Source organism: Lipotes vexillifer, unplaced genomic scaffold (genome assembly GCF_000442215.2).
Source record: "Lipotes vexillifer unplaced genomic scaffold, Lipotes_vexillifer_v1.1 scaffold469, whole genome shotgun sequence".
Taxonomy (NCBI): Eukaryota; Metazoa; Chordata; class Mammalia; order Artiodactyla; family Lipotidae; genus Lipotes; species Lipotes vexillifer.
The window spans coordinates 3066318-3072970 of record NW_006788006.1 but is presented as its reverse complement, the minus strand read 5'-3'; positions in this window follow the sequence as shown (position 1 = coordinate 3072970).

The following is a 6653-nucleotide window of genomic DNA, read 5'->3' as shown; positions in this document are numbered from 1 at the left end:
ATTATTTATTTTTGGCTGCACTGGGTCTTAGTTGCAGCACACGGGATCTTCGTTGCGGTGTGCAGGGTCTTTAGTTGCGGCATGTGGACTTCTTAGTTGCGGCATGCATGTGGGATCTAGTTCCCCAACCAGGGATAGAACCTGGGCCCCCTGCACTGGGAGCACAGAATCTTACCCACTGGACCACCAGGGAAGTCCCTTGGCACCTGCTTTAAAATTCACTCCCCTGGCTATAGCCTCAGTTGAGGGACAGAGTTTGAAACACACAGAGGGCCAGCAAGTGTAACCCCACTGTGCCTCAGTTTCCTCACTGGTCAGCAGGGATAGTAGGGGACTCCACCTCACAGGGGTTGTTGGGAGGATTACATGAAGGGAGGGTGGTTGGTAGACATACAGCCAGTGCTCCATATGTGCTTTTTTTTCCCCCCACCAGGGATCAAACCCGTGCCCCCTGTAGTGGAAGCGCAGAGTCTCAACCACTGGCCCGCCAGGGAAGTCCCTCATACATGCCTGAAAACATAGAGGCGCTTCACCCAGCACCTGTGGAGTGTCTGAAACCTCACCCGGGACCCTCTTTATCTCCGTAAGCCGTGGGGTCAATGTGATTGGCTTGCTGTCCAGGGGGGGCCTGGGCAGTGGAGCCACTCTACAGGGAGTGGCCAGGCCACTGTCCTCTGTACCCTGGAGCCCAGCACCAGACGCCTGGCCCCGGGCCAGGGAGCCATCACCTTACAGGCCCAAGGTCCTGCCCTGAGAGCCCCCTCCTGGTCTTTGCCCAGCCACCCAGCAGTGACTCACCCCCACTCTGCCCCCACTGGAACCAGGCACCGAAATAGTCACCCAGCTCATTCTCCAGGAGTGGCCATGGAAATATTTCAGGGCTGCATTCAGTGCCTAAAAATACTTGGCGAGTCCTCATGCATCTTCCCCTCCCTCATTCCCTTCTCTGTTCCTTTGAAGACTGTCCCTGTAAGCACCCCCAGGACCTGTCCCTCCACGCTGCACCCCTCCAGCACGTTAAGCGTCCAAGGCCAGCAGGGCTGTGGGATGTCCCCAAGTGCCAAGTCCGTGTGAAGGGTGGCAACGTGGCCTCCCTCCCTCCCTGTTGCCATGGAGAGACTCAACAAGGTTCCCCAGAACTCTCTGGAAGGGCGAAGCCTTTTCCACAACCCCCAGAAGTCTCGGTTCCTGGATGGGGAGGCCCGGGCGCAGCAAAACTGTCCAGGGAGACCTTCATTACTCAGCACTTTTCCTTAAAAATTAGAAAATGGATCTTGCTGTTTGTGTTCGTGATGCTGCTAGAAGCAGGCCCCTAGGACAGGGCCCCCAGCTGGACTGAATTCCATTGCCTTCCCTGCCCACTTGCTTTGGGACCCCACATAGGTTACAGATCCTTCTGCCTCCCCCAGGGGAACAGACCGAACCCTCCAAGGGACCCAAATATCTTTGATGTCATCCCAACCACTCAGCCTCCCGGGCACACTCCATCCTAAGCACCAAGCCCCTTGACGTTTCTTGTGGCCACAGGAAGGTGAGGGAAGCAATTGGAGTCAGAATGTGCCTTGGCCCCCTGGGGTCTGATCCAGCTTCTCCGTCACTTGAAACCTCCAGCTAGAGGGAACTGCAGGCACAAAGGCCCTGGGGAAGGTGCATGCTGGGTGTCTTGGAGACACAGCAGGTTGACCATTATTGCCTAAAGTCCACACTTTATTCAGATTTCCTTAGTTTTTACCTAATGTCCTTTAAAAAAAGATGGAGGTAACATTCACTAACATAAAATCAGCCATTTTAAAGTGAGCAATTCAGTGGCATTTAGTACATTCACAGTGTTGTGCAACCACCACCTGTATCTAGTTCCAGAACATTTTCATCACCCCAAAAAGAAACCCCACACCCACTCCCTCCTCCTCAGCCCCTGGCAACCACTAATCTGCTTTCTGTCTCTATGGATTCGCCTGTTCTGAACATTTCACATAAATGGAATCACATACTATGCAGCCTTTTGTGTCTGACTTCTTTCACTCAGCATAATATTTTTAGGGTTCATACATGTTGTAGTGTGTATCAGTGCTTCATTCCTTTCTTTGGTTGGCTGAATAATATTCCATTGTATGAATGGATCACATTTTGATTATCCTTCATCAGCTCCTGGACATTTGAGCTGTTTGTTGAGTTTTTACTCTGCGTTGGGCACAGCTCTAAGCACATAATCCCCACCCCCCACTATAAACTCACACTGTGCTCACCATGCCAATTTCACAGTTGGAGAAGTGAAGGCATACCCTGGGGGGTAGAGAGATAATTGGGAAACCAATAATTAAACAAGATAAATACACAGGTGAAGACCCTAAGGGTCTTCCAGGCAGGGAGAGCAGCATGTGCAAAGGCCCTGAGGTGGGAATGAGCTGGTGTGCTGGAGGAAAAGTGCAGAGGCTGGCATGGCTGGAGTGGAATAAGTAAAGAGGGTGGAGGGAGGTGGGCAGCAGGTGGGGCCTGAGGAGTGTGGGGAAGGGTCTGGGCTGTACCTTGAGATGTAGAGACAGAGATACTGAAAGACGCAGGAAGAGGGGGAGAGACTGAGAGCAGGAGGGAGAGAAGGGGGCCTCAGCATCTTGAGGCCTGGACCCAAGTGGCCGGGGGGGTCTTCACCCACATCCTCCCAGCCCAGACCCCTCTCTGATACCTTGACTGCATGGGCATGAGGTAACTGCCCTGTGCTGAGAACGATGTGGGCACACAGGAGGTGGTCCATAAATGTTAGGCGGACGTATGACTGAGGGATGGACAGACAGACAGATGGGCAGGATGACAGGTGAATGGAGGGAGGAAGACCTGGTACCCAAGTCAGTGCAGTGAAAGCATTGTCCCCCACCTTCCAGCAGGTGATTGGATGGGGGTTGTGGAGGAACTTACCCAGCTGCCACAGGGCCTCACCCACCCCTCTCTAGTCTCAGAAAATGAGTGGAGTGGAGTGGAGGCTACAGGGTGGGGGTTGGGAAGGGTGCTGTGAGTGCAGAGGCGGGCCGGCTGGGTACCAGATGCCGCTACCTGCCTCTGCCTCTGAGTCAGTATCACCATGGCAACACGGGCCCTGCCGGATGCTCCTCTGGGCACATCCCCCATCACTGCAGCCACCATCACTACCGCCTCCTCACAGGGGGCAGGGGCAGAGGGGACAGCTATTTTTACCCAGGCTCAAGGACCCTGATGCCCACCTTCTCCCATTTCCATCAGCCTCTCTGTGTCCTAAGCCACCCCCTCCCTGCCGAGCTTGCAGCCAAACTGGGGGTGAGGAGGCTGAGTGAGGGGCCCAGTGGCGTTGGGGAGCCAGCCAAGGGAGTCTCTGGGCTCTGCTTGGTAGGGGAGCTGCAGGGTGTCTCCTGAGGTGGGCACTGGTGAGGGAACATCATGGGCAAGGGTTGGGTGGCTCGATGGCAGCAGTGGGCAGAGAGCTAAGGGGTGGCAGGGAGATGGACAGGGAGCCACAGAGAGTGTGAGGAGGCCAGGGTGGCACTCACAGAGGGCAGAAGATGGATCCCTGTGACCCTTGGCAGTCCCTATGCCCCCTGTGCCTCCCCTGCATTCTCTGGAACATGGACACTGGTGGGGAAACAGAGGCAGGGAGGGTAGTCACGGGCTCTACCTGGGCTGGCAAGGACTCCAACTATCTCCCACTCCAGCTGCTGACAACATGGGTGCCCCTGTGATTCCCCCCCACCCCTTACCTTCTCCCATCTCCCCTTTCCTCACCCCACTCCAGGCCTCTTCCTTGATTCTCTTCCAACACACTTGCAGCCCTACCTCAGGGCCTTTGCACTCGCCGATCCAGCTTTCAGGCACATCCTTCCCAGGTGCCTCCTCATGGCGCCCCCTTTGTCTGCAGGTGTCAAGAACCCTCTGTATTCACCACTCCCCTCCTCCCAGTGAGATTTCTTCATAGCTCTTGTCACTGCCAGATATTATATTATCTATGTTTTCACTTATTTCCACCCCAAGAATGTGGGCCCCTCTCAGAACCTCGGTTTACCCAGCTTGACAATGGCAGTAGCCAGTGTGCGGAGGGAAGGGGAAGCCAGGCAGTGAAATACCAGTGTCTGGGTCCTCTCCACCTGACCCAGAGCTGCAGGGGCATGGCGGGGACTTGGAGTGACCTACAGCTCCCTGGGTATTTCAGGCCACAAAGCCCTGTCAGAGGTCAGTGAGCAGTGGGTGAGCTAGGCTGGGGCCGCAGCCAGCATCAGGGATCCTGCCCTGTGAGCCTCCAGGACAGTTGGGGCCTCCAGCTCCCGAGGTGGCCTGTGAGTCCCTTACCACCACACATATTGATCATCCCTAGGAGGCAGTCACTGTATTTTCCTTGTACACATTTATAATGTCACCTTCTCTTCATGCCAACGAGACAGAAGACTGGGTCCAGTCCCCAGCCAAGGGCCCTGAATCCCAGTGAAAAATGTGGCTTGATTTAAAAACAATCATTTTTCTCTTCCTGTGTCTCCTGCCTTCTCAAGCTGGTCTCTCTTCCCACCTCCTTTCTCCCTGGTCTCTGTCTCTGTGTTTCTCCAGCAGACTTTGCTTCCCTCCCTCTCCAGCTCTCTCTCCCTCCATCTCTGCCTTTCTCCCTTTGTTTATTTCTCACTCACTATAATTCCCTTTTCCCTTCCACTATGTGCCCTCTCCAACACCCCTGTTAGGAGGCCCTGATAAATCCGGCCTTGCTCAGAACCTTGGGGCCGGCCCCTTAGCCTCTATCTACCCATTCATCAAATGGGCTTGTCCTAGGACCTGAAGTCCTGGGCGGAGGGGAGTTTGGCAGCGGACATGTCCCTCCCTCCCCGGCTGCAACAGCACTTCACGGCCCGGCAGGGAGGGGTTAACCGCGTGCCGTCCCCCTTCCCCCAGCCCTGTATTTAATTAGCGGCCCCGCGGGGCTGCCGAACTGGGCGTGGGGCGAGGGGGGAGAGGAGGCGGGGGAGAAGTGGAGGGGAGAAGAAACGGAGGGACCGGGACGAAAGGGGGCTGGAGGTAAGGAGGGGGTGCCGGGAGCCCGCCGGGGATTCGAATCCCGCCTGGCTAGTGTCCCCACTCGTACCTCAGGGCTCTCGGTTCCCTTCCCCACCCCTCGGGGTGGGAATCCCCTCCCAACCCCCTCCCGAAGGCCGAGCCCGGCGCCCGCAGTAAATATCAGCTCTCTTCCCATTGTCCGGTGGAGGAAACTGAGGCCCACGTAGATGTGGCGACTAACTAGGACACAGCTCGGGGCCGTCCAGCGTTTATCTGCGTTCGTCTGCGTGCTGGACAACAAAACCAAAACACCAGTTCGTCCCAGCCAGGCGACCCCGGGGGGCGGCCTTGGCTTGGGAGACAGTGACCCGTTGGGATAGGGGCGGGCTGGAGCAGAGGGGCAGGAACCTGGAGCCCAGAGGCCCAGGGTTTTCCCACCTAGGCCACGCCTCTCGTGCCTCAGTTTCCCAGTCTATTTGCGCAACATCGGGGAAATTGGAGGGCTGGACCCTACCCACCACCACACCCACGGTCTCCTGCGCTACAGGGGCGCGGGCCGGGCGGCCAGACCATCCGAGTCTACGCCGCTCCGCCTCGCCTTGACGTCGGTGCTGACGCCACCCGCACCCCTCGCATCCACAGAGTCCGGTCGCCGCGCGGGGTTAACTCTTGCGCTGCCACCCGCCGCGCCGAGACCCCCCACCCCCACCCCGCCACCCAGTAACCTTTCTCTCCCCCACCCCTGCCAGAGGAGGGGCCAGGCTGCCGGGACCGACGTGGGACAGGTCCTGGGCAGCCCAGCCGCCAGGAGAGGCGATAGGCCCCGATCGGCATCCAGGTCTTTGCCTGCGCCTGGAATGTGCCTCCTCCCCAACCCAAGTCCTTGTTTACTGCGACATCCCGCCCTCCGGCCCGGCCCTGACCCCTCCAGGGCTGGGCGTGTCCTTGTCCGGCTGCGTCTCCCCGCCCCGGGTGGGGGGCTCCTCAGGCCCGGGGCGGGGACCTGTCACCCAGCGATTCGCTGTTTCAAGGTCGAGTTTCTTATCCCCATTTTTAACATGAGAACCGTCGAAGCCTAGAGAACTTGTAAGTCCCCCAGAGGTGGGCCGTGTAACTCTGGCCGAACCCTAGCTCGTGCGGCTCCCCTGCCCCACCCCTGAGGGGGCGGGGGCTCGATTCCCTCGACGGGGGAGGGAACCCTGCAGGCTCCGCCCTGCCCCAGGGGAAGTGAGAATGGGGGGCCCTCCCCCACATCCTCACCACTTCCTCCCGGGGAGAGGCGGTGGCGGAGGGGGCATGGGGGAAGGGTGGGAGGCGACGGGCGAGGGAGTTCAGAGGAACGGCCTCAGGTTCAGAGTGGGGGGGGGGTCTCCCTGGCCCCACGCCCAGGAAGGGCACGACTGGCGTTAATATATACCTCGCATGCAGCCACCCCCCGCAATCTGCTCCTTCCTGGGGGCCCCTTCCCAAGCGACCCGGACTCTGCCTGCTCCTCCCCACCCTGGGGGCCCCCGCCGCCTCCTCCCTGCTCCCTCGGCCGCTTGCTTCACCCCCATTCGATCTACTCCCCTACAGGAGCCTGATCCTGTAGGGCTGCCGACCAGCTGCCGGCCCACAAGGTCCTTCCTCCCCCCCCCCCCCCCCCCCCCCCC